General features: G+C 33.2%; 1 protein-coding gene across 1 annotated transcript in view; it reads left to right on the top strand.

Annotated features, from left to right (window-relative positions):
* Positions 1-1,931, top strand: part of LOC131043834 (pentatricopeptide repeat-containing protein At3g12770) — a 101,758-nt gene extending 99,827 nt beyond the window's left edge. The window contains exon 3 of the mRNA XM_057977076.2: positions 1,848-1,931. The gene's annotated coding sequence lies outside the window, so the exon portion shown is untranslated. The remainder of the gene's footprint in view (positions 1-1,847) is intronic.
* The last annotated feature ends 18,641 nt before the right edge of the window (positions 1,932-20,572 follow it).

Below are 20,572 nucleotides of genomic sequence, written 5' to 3'. Positions count from 1 at the left end.
TGACTATGTGAGGACCTAAAAGATCAGAACTTCAAAAGTGATGTCTCAAGAGATTTGAAATGATTGTTTTGAGAACACAAGTTCAACGTTTCAAGGACAATGTTGTTTTACAACGTGGATGGATACTTGAAATCTTAGACCAAGGTTTTTGTAAAGTGTTTCAATTTTAAGTGTGGTGTTGATTGTGAAATGTTCTTGTTTGTTTGTGCACACACTTAGAAAACATGGCAGACAAAATGTTTGTTTGATTTTGCAATAAAAACACATTCAAGCACAATCCTAAGGCTAGCCAGGACAATAGTTGTTGAATCTCACTTAGGGGGTTACCCTAAGCTACGCAATTTAGAGCGGATATTTAGATGCTTGACCCCACTGGCTCCACCCTTGGCACTCACTTCTCCAGGGCAGCCAAGCATCAGTCCCCATGAAAACTCCCCGTGGCAAACTTTGTATCTCTACTAAGAATCGTAAGAATGTGAGCCACTTCAGAGGTCCAACCTCCTGCATCAACAACTAGAAGGTTTTTTGGCTTCTAACACAAAAGGTGTCTAGTAAGGGCATCCATTCGAGTGGCCATACATGCGGTGGCGTACACTCCATTAAGGAAAGCTCCCAGCCTATAAAGGTTGCGCTCTATAGGGTTTATGGGGAGACATGCCATCGGTATGAACTAATCAGCACTCGTTGCTTGCAACTTTCATCACAAACACATTTATTTATAGTGGTTTGGAAGAGCTTGGCTTTAGCCCGTTACCACTTGGGTCATTCCCTCTCACCGAGCCTTAAGGGCTTCTCGGGAGGCATGCCCTCTAAAAGGTAAAACAAAAAGAGCCTAATGCTCAAAACACAAAAGGCACTGGTTAATTTTAAAGCACCAATTTGAAATGTGATCTAAGCTAAAAAATCAGACAATTTGTTTCAAATCACCATTTCTTCGAAATGCGTCCTGCATCAAATGACATTAGTAGTTTCAAGAGTTTATTTTCGACACACGAGAATGGATGCCACAAAATGAAACCTGCACAAACACACAAAGCAACAAAGATTAGTTCACAAAAAAAAATTGAAACAAACAAATACCAAACTAAACATTAGTCTAATTAATAAAAAATAAAAAAATAAAAATAAAAATTAAATCTACTTAACAAAATTTAAAATCTAATCTAATTAACAAATTAAAACCCTAACTAACTAACAAATTAAAAATCTAGTTTTAATCTAAAATTAGAAGTCTAATCTAAATTAAAATTAAAATTCTAATCTAATAACAAAAGTTAAATTTAAATTAATCTAATTAACAAAATTAAAAATCTAATCTAATAAAAAAAACTAAATTAAAAAGAAAACCTAATTTTAAAACAAACAAACAAACCCCCCAAAAAAAAAGAAAAAGAGAAGATAAAATAAAATAAATTAAAGATCCAAGTTAAAACTAATTTAAAATCTGAAAACTAAAAAACAAAAAACAAAAGCTAATCTAAAAACAAAAAAACAAAACTAAAAAAACAAAAACTACTTTTTAAAGAAAGAAAAGCCTAAAGAAAAGAAACTAAAATTAAAAAATAAACAAAACTTATGCTGAAACCATTACCCCACTAATTTTAGACTTACATGCAATACGTGGGAGACAAAGACCAGTCAAGATGGACAGTTTGAAAGTGCAGAAAATCCAAATAAAAAATGTGGCACAATGATTGTTAAAGACTGTTTTGCTAAAATATTGAAACTACTTCAAAGACTTTCAAGTTAATGCATTAAAATCTATTTTTGATTCTTGTGGAATACAATGGTTGCAGGAAACACTGAAAATGGGCTGGTTGAAACAATTTTTTTTCTCTTTTCTGCAGGTAATGTGGGCTTTGTGTGGCAGACGTTGAGAATGCTCTGACAGGCCTGCATGCAAGACGCATGTGAAATGTAATTTATTTGCTTGCCAAAATGTAACAGAATAATGACAGTTAATACAGATTAAGCAATCAAATTATGGATTGTTGAATGCAAAGACAACTATTTTGGCAGATTCTTATGAAAAATGCGGAACAAAAACAAGCTTGTTTGAATTAGACCTGTGTGTGGAAGCAGAGATAAGGCACAGGTCTATTAAGATAAAAACGTTTGTGTTAGGAATGCTTAGGAAAACATGCATGCAAAAACGTGAATATCCTTCACATGTGGAAACAAAGATCAAAGATATGAGACATTTTTTTTTTAGATCTTCAAGCGCATAAAACATAAGAGGTTCCTTGAAAAGGTACATAGAATGTGCAGCCATAGACAATGATAGCAGAATATGTGCAACAAGTGTTTCACATGGCTGCAAGTTGTATTCAAGAAATGTCTATCATGGTTGAAAAAAGATTGCAAGTTATGCTTAATAGATTTTTTTTGATCATACAATAGACACTTTCAAATAAAATGCATTTGATTAATGATAAGACATGAATTGTTTTTCAAATGCAAAAACATGGGAGTATTGACAAGTTGTGCTACTATTTTAAGGCTGCCCAACGTGGTAGAACGAAAGGCTTATGAACTATTGAAAATGTGAGCAAAGCCAAAGCACCTGGATTGTGTTTATACTTGCAATGATGTGAGAAATAAGACAACAGATTAACTATCTGAAATCTACCAAAATGTGGGCATAGAACAACACATAAATGATATTCAATCGTCCCACCGAGCGTGCCAATTGTAGATGGAGGAAATGGGAAACTAAATCATGGATTTAGCTTCTTCTAACATCCAACAATGAAGTACCTACAAAACACACACATGCAAATTGAAATATAAACTAGAAACACACATGCATGCAACAAAAATTCACTCCATTGCACTCCTATTCCTCAAGATTTCACATTTGATATATTTTCTCTCAGAAGCACTTATGTAAAAAGCTATGAGGAGATGGAGATTTGAGAATGCAAAGATAGTGGATAAGATGTCAAGATATTGGAATGCAAATTGACATAAGAGGGGCTTGTTTAAATATATTTTCTCCGGGCGAGTTCATGTTGTGGGATGAATATGGGATAATGCAAGATGAGTGGTATAGGGAAGAAGAGCGGTAAATGGGAAATGGTAAGTGGTAGGAAGGGATATTAAATGGGTTTTATTAAATAAATAGAGAAATGTATACAAGGTGAATGCATGAAGACGTATGCATGAATATGATATAATGTTTTATTTAATAAATTTAATGGATAAATGGTAAGATATTAATAATAATATAATAAAAGATGAAAATTATGAATAATGAATTATGGAGAAATAATAGTGTAATAATAAGGATTCCCCCGATGTTCAGAGAAATTTGAAAATTAAATGAGGACAAATTAATGGAAAGTTTTATGTGTCTACAACAAGAACAAGGACACCATTAGTATTCACGGAACTAATAATAATTCTTCATCAAGTGAAGATTAAAGTATAATACCCTAAAAATGGTCATCTAAACCATGGGCCCCTAATCTCGACAAAATCATCGAGGTCCTAACCAAAGGCAATTAAATCAATCTTGAGCACATTATTAATTCTTTAATCATCAAATATCACATGGCAAATCAATTACTCAATATTAATTAAATATTCATTTAATTAATTGAATCATTTCCAAGAATATCATTTTGATCAATTATCCCATTTTAATTTATTAAATATCCTTGCATATTTAATTAATTAATAAAATTGTCATTTAATCATGCAAAAGGAATTAATTTATTACAAAAGAGTAATTAATTACAAAACAAGAGTTGAATTGAAATTAAAATAAAAGAATTGAATTGAGAGAGAAATCAAACTTGAGATATTATTTCTTTTTCTAAATTTAGAACTTGAAATCAGAAAAGCAATTAATTGAATTATTGAATTATTCTCTAAAATTGGAACTCAAAGCTTTTCAGAAAAAGAAGTTCAGTTACATTGAAAAGACTCTTTTCTTGAATAAATAAAAGAATTATCTATTTTAATCACAAATGCATGGAATTAATTTATTATTATTTCCAATGCAACTTGGACTTCTAATTTGAATGCATTTAAGTTAAACTATAATTAGAATCTATCTCAAGGTTAACTGAACCTGATTTCTCAATTATTTTCAATTAATCTTAAATTGAGCTTTTCTCTTGGTAATTCTCTATAAATTCAGTCTTCAGCTCTCATTCCAATTTACCCCAGAGATTTTTGAGAACACGCTTGGAGATTATTATCACACTAATTTTGCTCTAGAGTCATTGAAGATTATTGTGCTTTTTTAGATTATTTGCATCCATTTTTCTTACATCCATCATTGCTTACATCCATCATTGCTTGAATTGATTATTTGCTTGAATTATTCATCCATCTTGCATCCATATAGTTAATATCATATAAATTAAATCCTTCGTCTTCGTGTAGTCTAGTCATTGGTATTGCTTATAATAATCTGAGAGCAATCTTATACTCGCATCTTTTAGAAGGCAATTAGTCGCTTTGTTATGGTTTATTACTTATTGATTATTGATTACTAACCATGCATATAATGACTTAATTGAAGTATTGTGCTTGCAGATACATACCACTTTTTTACACACACTGAAGGAGGCACTGAACCTCTAGAAAAGGATATTCGTGACTGTCAAAGGGACAAAGACTTTAGAAAAATGATGAAAGCTATCCTGGCTCGAGAAAAGGAAGACTATTTCCTAAAACTAGCAAAACAAGGTGCCAAACTTCCTACTGGATATGATGTTCAAACACTCGTCACTAAAAAGGAAGAGTCACCTATACTACAGTACACAGACGATTACAAGCCCTACAGACTGAGATCACATAATTGAAGAATAAGGATAAGTCCCCAAAACAATATTCTTTGGAGACAATATGCCCATTTCCATTTGACAAAGATCTATACATGTCTCCATTTCCTTCATGAGTTGAGATCCCCAAATTTGACAAATATGATGGTACCTCAGATCCTCAAGATCACGTCAGAGAGTTTTGTGCCACCTGTATGGAGTTCATGCATGATCAAACGTATCTCATGCACCTTTTCCCGAGGAGTTTGGGAGGACAAGCCATGGAATGGTTCTCAAGCCTACCTAAAGGAATAAAAATGTTTGAATAACTAATCCAACTATTTTTACAACAATACTCATACAACATTCGACATCCTGTGACTATGATCGATCTTTGCAATACTAAATAAAAAACAGGGGAGCCTTTTCTCACTTTCCTCCAATGCTGGAGAAAAATGTTCTCTAGGTGTCCACGACCTATCCCGGACTTTGATAAAATGGATATATTTGTCAATAACTTGGTCCCCGAACTGAAATATAGTATACAAATGCAAGTACACCCATCATTTAACAAAATGGTAGATAATGCCATTCAAATGGAAGATGTGCTCATAAAGAAAGGGGATATCTCACCTTAGAAAGAAACTAAACTAGGATCTAACTCTAAAGAGAAGAACAAGTATTGGAAATTTGGTAAAGACAACAACAAGAATGTTGTTAATGACGAAGTAGTAGACACTGTTAAAGCTAACTCAAAGCCCACGATATTCAACTTGGCTAGTGGCACACAAGCACTCAAAGCTGTTGAAGCTGCAGTAGAAAATCCTCCAAAGAAAACAAAAGAATGGTTCAAAGAGAAACCTTGGCTTTCTAAACCTAAGCGTGATTTCACTCCTCTTGAAGAATCATATGAATCCGCTTTCAAGACTCTATTGGAAAACAACTTGATAACGCTACCAGATAACTCCAGACCATATGATCCAGAAGTCAAACCAAGATGGTGGAGAGAAAATGAATATTGTGACTTCCATCGGAATAAAGGTCATAACATAAACAATTGCATGAAGCTAAAACATGAGATTCAAGATCTCATAGACGCTGGTAAAATTGTTGTTGGGAATCACCTGACCAATGTTGATCATAAAGCATTTAAAGACCCTTTACCTGTTTATGAACAAGGTGATTCCTCAAAGACCAAAGGAGGTGCCAAAGTAAATTATACTTATACCAACAATGACAACGTCATCAACATGCTTGAGCCTTCCTAATCAGAATATTGCAATGTGATTATAGTCCAAGATTAACCAAATGAATCAAAATATACAAGAGCTTTGACCCGTTCTCAGAAGAAAGTCACTCTCCAAGGAACTAGTTCTTCCAACCCGACTCCAACAACATTAAACCCAACAACCCCGTCAAACAAGCAAAAAGAATCAACCTTGGATAAATTTAAAAGGCTCACTTCAACATCATCCTCTGGATATAGTATCGTTGAACAGTTGAAAAGGACAAATGCTCAAATCTCAATTTTTGAATTACTAAAAATCTCTTCTGCTCACAAAGAGATCCTGGACAAAGCATTGCTCACCACTAATGTTCTGAAGGATTTAGACATTGATCGGTTTCAGTCTATGATGGACATGAAAATTGTACCCTTACCTAATTTTCCCGTTTTGATTCCATTTTCGGGATCGAAATCAAAATTTGAGATCATCTTGCTAGTCAATTTTCACAATTTGGACCACTTAGCGCTTTTCATAAAAAAGCTCATTCTTTCTTCAACTTGCGCTCAATTCCTCATGAATCAACACTGAATCTCAATTCAATTTCATTCTACAAATCAACTTGTGCTTAATTTCTTATCAATCAACACCAAATTTTCAACAATCCCTTCGAATTATTCTTTCTGCTCAAAATAACTTATCATCACCAACAATTGCCTATCATCATGTACCCTTGTTATCTTTCGATTTCCTCTCGAGGGGGCATACTCACAACCTTATGACCTCACATCTTCAATGTCAAGAAATTTTATTTTTATTTATTTTTAAATCTTTATCAAAAGTCGAGCAAAATCTTTTTCAACTAAAGACAATCAACAAATCCTTATTGCTAAGGGGCATCTCATCTTTATCACTTCATATCAAGTTGAGATCTCTCGATCATCTTAATCGAATCAATCATTAGGGGCATATCAGTTTCATCACTTCAAATCAGGCTGATATTTGTCTTTTATCTGAATCAATCTCTTAACGTTAATCAGTTTCATCGCTTTTCATCAAGCTGATTATTCGTTTAAACTCAATCAAGAGTTTAAAGAGTATCTTCGATCACACGCTAAATCTAAGTAGGTGTTCAGTTTCATCGCTTTGAATCAAGCTGGACAGTTTATTTTTTCTCTCATCGTATCTTGATCAATCAAGTTCAAGATCGATTTTTATCTTTGCTCGTTGTGTCTAGTTCAATCAAGTTCTAGATCAGTAAGGTCTGCTTCTTGATCAATCAAGTTCAAGTTCGGTATCTTTTTTTTTCTATCGTTCCTAAGTTAAATCAAGTTTGGGATCAGTATCGCTTTAATCAGACTTCATTCAGCTTCATCGCTTTGAATCAAGCTAAACACCTTGCTCTTCATCTGGCTCGTGATCAATCAAGTTCAGAACTAGCATCTCCTAGACATCACACATTCTTTGAACTAATGCGCTGCTCGCACATTAATTCAAAGAGGGCCAAATGTAATACCCTAAAAATGGTCATCTAAACCATGGACCCCTAATCTCGAAAAACATCACCAAGGTCCTAACCAAAGGCAATTAAATCAACTTTGAGCACATTATTAATTCTTTAATCATCAAATGTCGCATGACAAATCAATTACTCAATATTAATTAAATATTCATTTAATTAATTGAATCATTTCCAAGAATATCATTTTGATCAATTATCCTATTTTAATTTATTAAATATCCTTGCATATTTAATTAATTAATAAATTTTTCATTTAATCATGCAAAAGGAATTAATTTATTATAAAAGAGGAATTAATTACAAAGCAAGAATTGAATTGAAAATAAAATAAAAGAATTGAATTGAGAGAGAAATCAAACTTGAGATATTATTTCTTTTTCTAAATTTAGAACTTGAAATTGGAAAAGCAATTAAATTGAATTCTTGATTATTCTCTGAAATTGGAACTCAAAGCTTTTTAGAAAAAGAAGTTCAGTTGCATTGAAAAGACCCTTTTCTTGAATAAATCAAAGAATTATCTATTTTTATCACAAATGCATGGAATTAATTTAATATTATTTCTAATACAACTTGAACTTCTTATCTAAATGCATTTCAATTAAACTATAATTGAAATCTATCTCAAGCTTAACTGAACCTGATTTCTCAATTATTTTTAAGTAATCCAAAATTGAGATTTTTCATCATTTCTCTTATAATTCTCTATAAATTCAACCTTCAGCTCTCATTCCAATTCACCCCAGAGATTTTTGAGAACACGCTTGGAGATTATTATTACACTGATTTTTTCTCTGGAGTCATTGAATACATTGTGCCTTTTTTAGATTACTTGCATCCATTATTGCTTGCACTCATATTTGCTTGAATTCGTTATTTCTTGAATTATTCATCCATATTGCATCCATTTAGCTTAATATCATGCTCATATAGATTAAATCTTTCGTCTTGGTGTAGTCTAGTCACTAGTATTGCTTATAAAAATCTGAGAGCAATCTTATACTCGCATCTTTTAGAAGGCAATTAGTCACTTTGTTATGGTTTATTATTTATTGATTATTGATTTATTAACCATACATGTAATGACTTAATTGAAATTTTGTGTCTTGCAGATACAGATCCTTATTCCACTTTTCACACACACAAATAGAGCAATGCCATGACTTCTACTTCACTTGCAACAAAGGTGAATGATATGAAGAACTTATTGAAAAATTTCTCAAATAAGATAATCAATATGAAGAGGCAATAAGCTACACCTACAAGGCCTTCTTTCCAGAATTATCAAGGCGGGAGACCATTGTACCAAAAAAATCATTTCCAAGGAGGTTCAAAGACGACCCCTCAAACGTAGCCTAAAAATTAGATAGTACCAGTACCAACCAGATTTGATGAAAAGTGAGTGGAGGGAGTTGGTGACAAATGTGAATAGCAGCTACACGACCAAGAGAAGGAATCTTTAGGATTGTTTTAATAATTTGTGCTAGGAGACAAGATTATTTTTCTATAGTTCAAACTTTAACATTCTCAGTTTATGCATAATAGATAACAAGACTATGCCAACTTCAGGCCCTTACTTTTATTTTGTTCATGCTAATAATTGAATGATGTTCTATGTCATCTTGGAGAAGCAATTAAATCTTTGTAATTTGTATAAGCTTTTATGTATTTAAGCAAAATTCCTACTAGTTGAATCATGTCTCTAACTCTTTCAATTAGATATGGTTGTGTTTGGGTTATATTATGCTTGTGGTGAATCTTTGAGTTTCTACTATTCTAGTTTTAGAACATCAAGCCTTAAAATCATATACATGATGTATTGTTGTTTGTGCTTTTGAATGTCTCAAGTTATAAATTTTTGGTGCATCGCCTTAGCTAGTCTATTTTGAGCATTTTCTCTCCCTTTTCCCTTCTCAGATGAAGAGTCGTCTTCTAAAATCCTGGAGGTCATTCAGTGAGATGCAATAGGCCCCTCACTTGTTGAACCTCCCATAAAGATGTTGTCTTAAAAGAAATTTTATGCATCAATAGTCCTCACTTAACTTGTTATGTTTTGACTTCTTCAAGATAAGAGGATTCCTTCAACATAATCCTCCAAGGACTCATCTTCCTTCTATTGCATCCTAAAAATATCATCCCTTCTCATATCACTCCCCCTATAGTTAGCCTTGTATTTTTGAAGAAAATTTTCCTTCATAGTATCCCATTTAGTTATGGTATCTTGTCCTAAGGCCATAAACCAATGGAGAGCAAACTCTTTGAAAGTAGATGAAAATAGCTTGATCCTATGTACATTAGCTGTATAATCATAGATCCTACACAACACATCAAACTCAAAGAGAAAGGTATTTGGGTCTTTTGTTACAAGGCCATAAAAGTATGGAATAGTAGATGGGGGAATATTCTTCAAATTATCATTAGCTCTTTGGGAAACAATGGGAAATTTGTGCAATGTATAAAAATGGAATTAGGTAGAATTAGGACCTAAAACCACTTTCATACAAATATTAGAATACGGAAGCACCTAAAGAATTAATCCAAGGGATACTTTAAGGGTTTCTATCCCTTGACTACTATGAAAGGGAGTCTGCAAAATATGAGAGGATATGAAACTATGTAGAGAAGATGAATATAAATTACTAAAACAATAGAACAATAGACTGATTAACAATAGAATTAAGACAAGTATAGATATGAGAAATGAATATTGATGTGCACTTGTGGGAAAAAATTAGGCTTGAACTAGTAGGACTAGGGCATTATACACCCTGGTTTGAGAACCTGTGATGAGTTACAAATTGGAAATCCGAACCCTAAAACTATCTAGGCATTGTTCTAAGAATCTAGATAAAAATGAAGAGGACAAGGGCGTGGAGCATCCTGGTCCTGGAGGACTAGGGCATGGGGCACCTTGGTCCCTAATAACCAATTCCAATTTTTGATAATGGGTTTGTACCAGTTTACTAAGATCTTTTAGAAATTGTTTGCTCTGATGGAAACTTCTAATTGTACTCGTAATTTGAAAAATGGTGGTGTTGTGGCTATATAGGGTTTTTCTTTAAGTCAAACCCTTTGTTTTGGTGATTTCCACCTCCACAAGTAGCTAATATCAAAATTGAAAATGTGTGGATGCTCTTTAATCTTATGTGTTCGTAAGATTGCTATGAGCTAAATGCAAGGTAGAGTTCTACCTTATGTTTTTGAGCAAACACTAAATGCTTGTAATGAGAGTTCTTTAACTCACAGTTATAATGCAAATCTAAAAACTAATGTAATTTAGATTTGAAGCTCAATATAGGGACATGAAAACAAAATGAAATCATACGAAATCCTAAGGAAGAGGTAAAAAACAGTAAAAAATCGATGATTCCCTTATTATTCTTCAATATCTCCTAAAGCATCTTGTTGGTTAACAGATTTGTCCTTCTTAAATATCTTTCAAAAATGACTCCCAAATGCCCAAATTGAAAGAAAAAAAAACAAGAACCAACAGTTGAGTCACTTGCAATGGTGAGTGCAAGTGCTCTCTGAATTTTGATATGAAGGTACAACTCCCTTCGTTGGATAAAAATGTATATTTTTTGAATATGCTTTTAACCGGAAACCAATAAACGCAACTAACATCTTCTCATAGCCATGACACAGATGTGAATAATAGATTTATAATAAAGTGAATGAAGATAAGTAAAACACGGTTTAATTACCCACACCCACAAAAATACCCTTTCCAGTATAATCAAAATGCCTTGGACTCTGATCGAGTCTCTCTCATGCCTCAAAGGACAAGGGGGATTAGAATACCCAGGCAAAGAGCTAACAACATATTTCTTTCCAACATACAAATTATTTTTGAAATCAAAGTTTCAAAATCAAAAGCATATACACAGTTTGATGCAACAGAAAAGGCAATGAAAGATAATTACAAGAGAAACAAAGCTCGTGGTAACCAAAAGAAAATATTGATAGATACGCAGATCGGAAAAATCTTCTTTATTTCATCAATGCCAAAATGTGTGCTCACAGACTCAACACTTCTAAAAAATAAAACTGTGTAGTCCAAAAAACTACGCTGGCCTCTTTTTCTTAACAACAAAAAAAAAAGAATCCTTTCTCTTTCCTTTCATTACATATATATAGCCTCTTTTTTTTAAGACTTTCAGTTATCAATAACTGATTTTTGAAAAGATTATTTATTTCCTTCTCACTTAAGATTCCCGTGAATACAATTCTCACCTTTAGGGAAATAAAGCTCAAATATTTTAATACATAATTGTCTTTCCTAGCCTCGATGAATACTTTTTCACTTAGAGGAGAAAATAATTACCCACTTTCCTTAGTTTTTGAGTTTATATGAGTAAAAACCCAAGTATCTCCCAATTAATGTGACTGTCATTGACAATTTTGACAGTGTTGTGTTCTGTTATCCATATCTTACGAACTAGATATAATTTTGGAAATATCTCTGGTGAGGATTTAGAACATATCAAAAATTCATTGAGATCCAACAGTTGAATTGAGAGTTATGCCCCCTGCACAGAGACTGATTTTTTTGTCTCAGAAGATTCGTGGTTACAAGATGCATTGAAAACTACAAACAATTAACATGCCAAAAAACACATGGATCACCACTTTGAGCTGCCATTTGAAGGAGTGAGCTCTATTTTAAGACAAATCTCTCTTTAGAATAGAGGAGGATTGTACCTCTTTAGATTGTTTGTAATACCGTGTTGCTGAAACAATTCTTTGGAAATGTTATCAACCGTTATCCTTTGTTATCAACATATGGATTAATAACCAAACTCAACTTTCAAGAAGCCGAATCTTCCTTTGTAACATGAAGTTTGGAATTTGTATGTGTTAGTTTGGCTATCTCAAAAGTTATCCAAACACTTTTACTCTCAGCTCGGTGATCATTTTTTTCAAAAAAATCCCTACCATTAAAACTGACATTAATCAACTCTAGGAGCACCTCCGAAAAACATTGAGCCTTAGACAAATCACCATTATCAGCTTGTTTGGTGAATCAACATGTTATACTACAACTCATGCCAATGTTATTGGATTATTAAACTCGCTGAATTTTGAACTCACATACTCTAAACCTGCATATGTTTAATCTGATGAATCTCTGAACTCTAAATTTGAACCTCTAAAATTGAACCTTGAACCTTGAACCTGTGGGGTTCAATCAGAAGGTTCAAAATTATAGACTTTTCCCATAATATGCTTCATTAATCACTTTGTCTTCACATTTAGCTGCATGTTGAACCTTTGAACTTGAACTTTGAACTCGAACTTTAAACTCGAACTTTGAACCCAAACTTTGAACCTGAACTTTGAACTTGAACATGAAATTGAACCCGAATATGAACTTGAACTTGGAACTCAAACATGAACTTGAACCCGAACATGAACTTTGAACCTTGAACCTTGAACCAAAAAAGGTTCAAAGTTCAAGTTCAATGACCAAAAATTACAAAGACCTGACACTCATAAAACTAAAGTTGCGATACAACCCCCTCTAGGTGAACTCAAACTTTGAACTTTGCAAAGGTTCAACTGACAAGTTCAAGTTCAAGAAAAACTTCAAGAAGACAAAAAATAAGAATTATACAAGGTAAGACTGAATAAACACTCCTTATTTGAGGATGTGAGAGACATAGTGCAAGCAAAAATATGGAGGGTAACACATCCATAATTGATGAAAATATTGATGAAGAATTGATTGATGGATGAATGTTTTGATCTAAGACTTCATAGAAAGATGCCCTTTTACTTCACAAGGATCTCCTTTTTAAATTGCTAGATTAGGGATCCTCAAATGAGGGAAGGAAATTCCATATATATGAAACCCTAAATTTAAATTGGATAAAAGGCTAGCTTAGAATTGATAAAATTTGACACCAAGTAGGATTTGAATATCATAAGACCACCAAAATAAGCTCCCAAAATTTGGAGAAAAATTTCGAGACCGAGTAGTATACTACCTGGTCCAACCAACTTTATTCTGATTTTTTAAGGATGCGAGCTAGCGTGATTCTAATGCTAAATCCAACTTGGTGGCTTAAACCAACATTAGGATTGAATAAAAAGGGGTGCACCTTGGATCATGGGTCCAATTTTATGATATGTAAATTAATGAGAGAGGACTTAGGTTTAATTAAATTAATAATGAAATGCCTAAAGAAGTCCTATAATGAAAATTGCACTAGGACAAAGTAAGGCAGGTGCTAACCTATGTGAGGAATTGGACAACCTAATTTTGGTTTTATAATTTACAACGCTACAATTTGAATGTCAAATTAGGTGCAGGTAGAAGATTTCCACCACCATCATGTTGACCTATCATTATTCCTTGGTAGACAACTAGTGCAACAAGAGGATTTTCTATTGATGGGTCAACTGGTGGAGGAAAAGAATTATCAAAAAAATCTATATTAGGATTGACAAAAAGATATTCAAAGGGATTTATTTATTTCTAAAAAGGATTAATATTCTAGTCAATAGCTAGATGTTCCTCATCATTGTCTTCATTTGGAAGAAATTGTTAGGACTTGGGAGGCAATTGAGAGGGGGCGGGGGCGTGAATCAATTGTCTATTAATTTCAACCCAAATATAACTTAATCAAACTTGATGCATAATACTAGTAAACCAAACTTAATGTCGGTTGACAGATAAGCAGTTAGTATTAATATCGGTGAAGCTTAATGCATAAAACAGAAAGAGAAACAACATCCATAACACATAACACAAAGATTTGTACGTGGAAACCTTGTAAGGGAAAAAATGATGGTGGGAAACCTTAACCACAATCAGATGATACTACTGTAGATAGTATGTGTATACAAATGGGGTCTGCACATGCAGAAAGGTCAACAGCCTAGAGCTAAGTGCTCAATCACAAAATAGGAGTCACGCTGACTACAATTGGATGGTTAAATCTAATGATAATATACTACTCAAAGTAGCATCTTCAATGTTGGATTCAATACCAGTTAAGCTTTGATAATCACCTTCAAACCTTCCTTGAACCTTCTCTATGGTCTGCTCATATGATCTTCAATATTCGCACATACCATGTTATAATACCATATACCATGTACCGTTACATTACCTCCTTTGCTACTACATCTATCTCATCAATTGAGATCTTACATATATACCAAAACCTAAGACCAAATGTGTAGGTTGGTTTACTAAGAATATTAGAATAAAATCAATCACAAATAAGTCAAGATGTGATGTATCATGTCATCTTAATACATTTACAACAATATCCAATTAATAAATCATCTTCATAACATGTCATGCTGATTTGGAATAGATAATGCATATCGGTCCATAACCTAGACCAATTTGCCGGTAAAAACAAATATGTCAACCCGATTAGACCATTTACCAAAATACCAAAGACAAGTATCCAAACCATGTCTTCGACATAACCAAGTGATCTCCAGATGATAACAAGTCATCCTTAGTGCTAATGAACAATATAACCTGTTGGTGAACAATATACCGGTGACAGTGCATAAGTCACTGAACATGCCGGTGAACACAATGTGCTGGTTCAACATAACCAAAGATCTCTAGAAGGATAAGTGTTGACATCAATGACAAAACTAATGCAACACATCCATAATACCAACAATCTCCCCCTTTGGAATTGATGGCAACACAAGATGGAAAAATATCTAAGTGCCAAAATAGAATGCCAAAAAACAAAAACCAACAATCTCTAGAATAGATTAATACCAGAAATCAAAACCAAAATCTCTCCCCAAAGGATAATGTTTCCTAAATACAAAGTTTTTCCATAGATATCTCTCCCCCTTTGACATCAAATGCCAAATCAATACAAATACAAGAACATACAGTCAACTCATAAAACCAATTATAATAACCTACTACTCCCCCTGAGAAGTAACTCTCCTCCATCAAAGCCGGAAAAAGGTTTCTCTATTAATTCTGTCAGTTTGATGCCAATCATCAACAATGTAAGTCTCTACTAGTGAGGGTATTACCCCAAGCTGCTCTCTGAGATATTCAAAAGTTTCCTTAGGCAAAGGTTTAGTAAAGATATCTACAATCTACTCTTTAGTATTCACATAAACCAATCTCACTTCTTTTGCTTCAACATTCTCTTTCAGAAAATTATATTTGATAGAAACATGTTTATTCTTAGAGTGAAATAACTAATACTTTAATATATCAATTGCTGCTGAATTATCACAATAAATGATTATAGGTTCTTTGCATTTTACCTTGATGTCCTTCAACATTTTCTTAATCCATAATACTTGAGTACAATTAGTTGTTATTGCAACATATTTTGATTCTGCTGTTGATAGTGATGTACAACTCTGTTTCTTGCTCAACCATGAAATCAATCTGCTACCAAGAAAAAATGTTCCGCCAGTGGTTCTCTTTCTGTCATCTACATCTCCTACCCAATTTGCATCGGTGTATGCACATAATTCAAAGTTTTCATCTTTAGGATACCATAAACCTAGATTTGTTGTGCCTTGTAGATACCGAAAAATCCTTTTTACTATTGATTCATGATTTTCTTTAGGATTACTTTGAAATATTGAAACAATACATACTACATTCATTATATCAGGTCTTGTTTGTGTCAAATACAGTAAACCTCCAATCATAGATTTATATCTTGTCGGATTAACAGGAGTTGAATCATCCTTCAATGTCAATTTATCAGTTGTAGTCATAGGAGTACTTACCGGTTTGGAATTTTCCATACCAAATTTCTTTAATAGTTCCTTCAAGTATTTTGTTTGAAATATCAATATACCTCTATTAGTCTGTGAAATCTACAATCCTAAGAAGAATTTTATCTCCCCAATCATAGATATTTCAAATTCTTCCTGCATCTTATTATCAAAGTCTTTACATAATCCATCTTCTCCTCCAAAAATGATGTCATCAACAAAAAATTCAATAACCAAGATCTCATCATTAGTCACTTTGAAATATAAGTTGTTGTCAACATTACCTTTAGTGTAACCAAGCTTCAAGAGATATTTTTCTAATCTGACATACCAAGCTCTAGGAGCTTGCTTCAATCCATACAAAGCTTTCCTTAATTTGCAAACCATATCTTCATTATTTGTCAATGAAAATCCATCAAGCTGCTCAATGTAAACTTCCTCTTTAAGATCACCATTTAGAAATGCACATTTTACATCCATCTGATAGACTTTATTGTTCTTGTGAGCTACAAATGCAATAAATAATCAGACTGCCTCAATTCTAGCTACCGGTGCAAAGGTTTCATTATAATCAATTCCCTCTTTCTATGAATATCCTTTACACATTAATCTTTCTTTGTTTTTGATTACCTTACCATCTTCATTAAGTTTATTTCTAAATACCCATTTAGTTCCAATTACATTTTTGTCTTTAGGCCAGGGAACTAATGTCCATGTATTGTTCTTTTCAATTTGTTCTAATTCATCTTCCATTTCTTTAATCCAATGTTTATCTTCACATGCCTCAATAACAGATGCCGATTCAATTTGATAAATTAAACATACCTTTCCATTTGCTAGTCTTCCTCTTGTCATAACACCTTGATACTTATTCCCAATTATTTGACTTTCAGAGTGATTCAGTCTTACATACCTGGGTGTGTTCACTTGTTGCTGTTCTTCAGTCACTGTGGAATTCTCTGATGATGCTGGTGTGTCTGGATCCACATTCTGTACCGGTGCACTCTGTATAGGTTCATTTATGATCATCTTAACTGCCTATTCAGAATCTATAGACCTTAAATTTCCTCTAAAGTGTTCATCTATCTTTACATTAGCACTCTCAATGATTTTCTGCAATCTTTTATTAAAACATCCATATGCCTCACTCTTAGATGAATAACCAAGAAATATTCCTTCATCACTTCTATGATCAAATTTACTAACATACTCATCTCTCCTAATATAACATTTGCTTCCAAATATTATGAAGTATTTAAGAATAGGAGTATTACAAACCATAGTTCATAAGGGGTCTTACCGGTTTCACCTTTGATGTGAACTCTGTTAAAAGTGTAAACCGTTGTATTCACTGCTTCTCTTCAATACACATGAGGTAGATTATCTTCCAATATCATGCTTCTAGCTGCATTCAAAATAGTTCTATTCTTCCTTTCTACAATTCTATTTTGCTGAGGTGTCCGGGGTGCTGATAGTTGTCTTCTGATTTTTAAAACTCCTTAGATGTAAATTATCCTCCTTGATCTAATCTTAAACATTTTATTTTCTTATCGGTTTCATTCTCTACCATTGCCTTGAACAGTTTGAATTTTCTAAAAGCTTCTGATTTATCCCTGAGAAAAGTAACCCAACACATTCTAGAATAATCATCAGTAATTAGCATAAAGTATCTATCTCCCTGTAGACTTCTTGTTCTTGCCAGACCACACAAGTCAGAATGAATTAAATCAAGAACATTATTGGATTTCTTATAAATACTCTTAAAAGTTGCTCTAACTTTCTTTCCCATTTGACATTCCTTACATATCAATTTATGAGGTTTCAAAATCTTAGGTAAATCCCTTACTGCCTTAGTTGAACTAATCTTTACAATGCAATCAAAAATTCACATGAAAAAGTCTCTTACGCCATAACCAACTTATGTGCAATCAAGCATATCTTTTCACTATTATTCAAATGAAAGATATTACTTTTAGTCTGATTACTGGTTGCAATCTCCAATCCAGTTCTATTCATGATTTTGCATTTACCATTCTTGAATTGTAGTTGAAAACCCTTTTCAACTAATTGACCAACACTCAAAAGATTATGCTTCAAACCTTCAACATAATAAACATTGTCAGTATTGTGCTTACCATCAAAAGATATAGTGCCTTTTCCTTTGATCAAACAAGATTTATCATCCCCAAATCTTACTAGACCTCCACTATATTCCTGAAAAGATAAGAATTTACTTTTATCACCAGTCATATGATGTGAACATCCATAATCTATAATTCATTCATCTTTTTCTTCAATTTTAGCTGCCAGGGCCTACTCAACTGGTTGAACAGTAGGTGCCAGTTGATCTTCTTTTATTGCAACAAAAGCCCATCCATTGTCTATCGGTTCCTCATCAATAACTCCTTCATTAACATAGTAACATGATTTGTCTTTGTTCTTAAATCTGTATCTTTGATCTTCAGGGTTAGGCTTATATGTCCTTTTAGCTTCTTCTCTCAATCTTGCATGTCTACCAGGACATCTAGATGCCATATGACCAACTTTATTGCAATTAAAACATTTAAATGGTGCTTTACCTTCATGCTTACTTCCAATAGGACCTTTATGCATTTTCCTTGCAAATAGTGCTTCAAGTTCTTCCAATTCTTCATTTTCCTTTCTGATATCTTCAAATTCTTTTGCATAAAGTGCTTTCCAATTAGACTTCTCAGATGATGATGATGATGATGATGATGATGATGATGATGCTTTGAAGGCCAAATCTGTTTTAATTGTATTAACAGGACCAAATTCCTCAAGCTCAAATGTTGAAAGTTTTCCAACCAAGGTATCTCTAGATACTGATGTATTAGGCATTGTTCTCAACTCATTAATAGCAGTTACTTTCATTTTGTATGCCAGTGGCAGAGCTCTTAAAACTTTACAAACAATTCCATCTTCATTGAAGGATCCTCCACAACATTGTATTCCAAAACAATTTCATTTACTCTTTCCATAAAAGTAGAAATTATTTCATCTTCTTCCATTTTCAAATTTTCATACCTGACCCGGAAGCATTCCAGTTTTGTAATTTTGACAATGGTATCACCTTCATTCAGTGTCTCCAATTTATCCCAAATAGCTTTAGCAATAGATCGGTTTGATAATCCCATGATTTGTTGATCTGATAATGCACTCAAAAGTGCTTCTCTTGCTTTGCAATCATTTTCTTGATCTTTACCCAATGTTGGTAGATTAGGTTGATTCAGTGTAGGACCAACATAGCCATTCTTTGTAATATCCCATATGTCTCTTCCAATGCAATTTAGATGAGTCTTCATTCTGATCTTCCATATACCATAGTTAGCTCCATCAAGTTTCAGACTATCCTTCCTGAAAATTTTTGTTGCCATAGGATCTCCTCAAGTTGTTAAACTTATGTAAAAAGAGGACTTTTCTCTGATACCAATTGTTAGGACCCAGGAGGCAACTAAGAGGGGGGGGGGTGAATCAATTGTCTATTAATTTTAAGCTAAATATAACTTAATCAAACTTGATGCATAATACTGGTAAACCAGACTTAATGTCAGTTGATAGATTAGCAGTTAGTATTAATTCCGATGAAGCTTAATGCATAAAACAGAAAGAGATACAAAATCCATAACACATAACACAAAGATTTGTAAGTGGAAACCCTGTAAGGGGAAAAACCACAGTGGGAAACCTTACCCACAATCATATGATACTACTGCAGATAGTATGTGTATACAAATGGGGTCTGCACATGCAGAAAGGCCAACCGCCTAGAGCTCACTGCTCAATCACAAAATAGGAGTCACATTGACTAAAATTGGATGGTTAAATCCAATGATAATATACTGCTCAAAGTAGCATCTTCAATGCTGGATTCAGTATCGGTTAAGCTCTACTAATCACCTTCAAACCTTCATTGAACCTTCTCTATGGTATGCTAATACGATCTTCAATATTTGCACATACCATGTTATAATACCATATACCATGTATTGTTACATTACCTCCTTTGCTACTACATCTATCTCATCAATTGAGATCTTACATATATACCAAAACCTAAGATCAAATGTGTAGGTCGGCTTACTAAGAATATTACAATAAAATCAATTACAAATAAGTCAATATGTGATGTATCATATCGTCTCAATACATTTACAGCAATATCCAATTAATAAATCATCTTCATAACGTGTCGTGCTAATTTGGAATAGATAATGCATATCGGTCCATAACCTAGACCAATTTGTTGGTAACAGTAAATATGTCAACCCGATTCTAGACCATTTACCAAAATACTAAAGCCAAGTATCCAA

Source organism: Cryptomeria japonica, chromosome 6, assembly GCF_030272615.1.
Source record: "Cryptomeria japonica chromosome 6, Sugi_1.0, whole genome shotgun sequence".
NCBI classification, from domain to species: domain Eukaryota; kingdom Viridiplantae; phylum Streptophyta; class Pinopsida; order Cupressales; family Cupressaceae; genus Cryptomeria; species Cryptomeria japonica.
The sequence above is the reverse complement of the archived record's forward strand: the minus strand, read 5'-3'. Positions and strand labels throughout refer to the sequence as shown.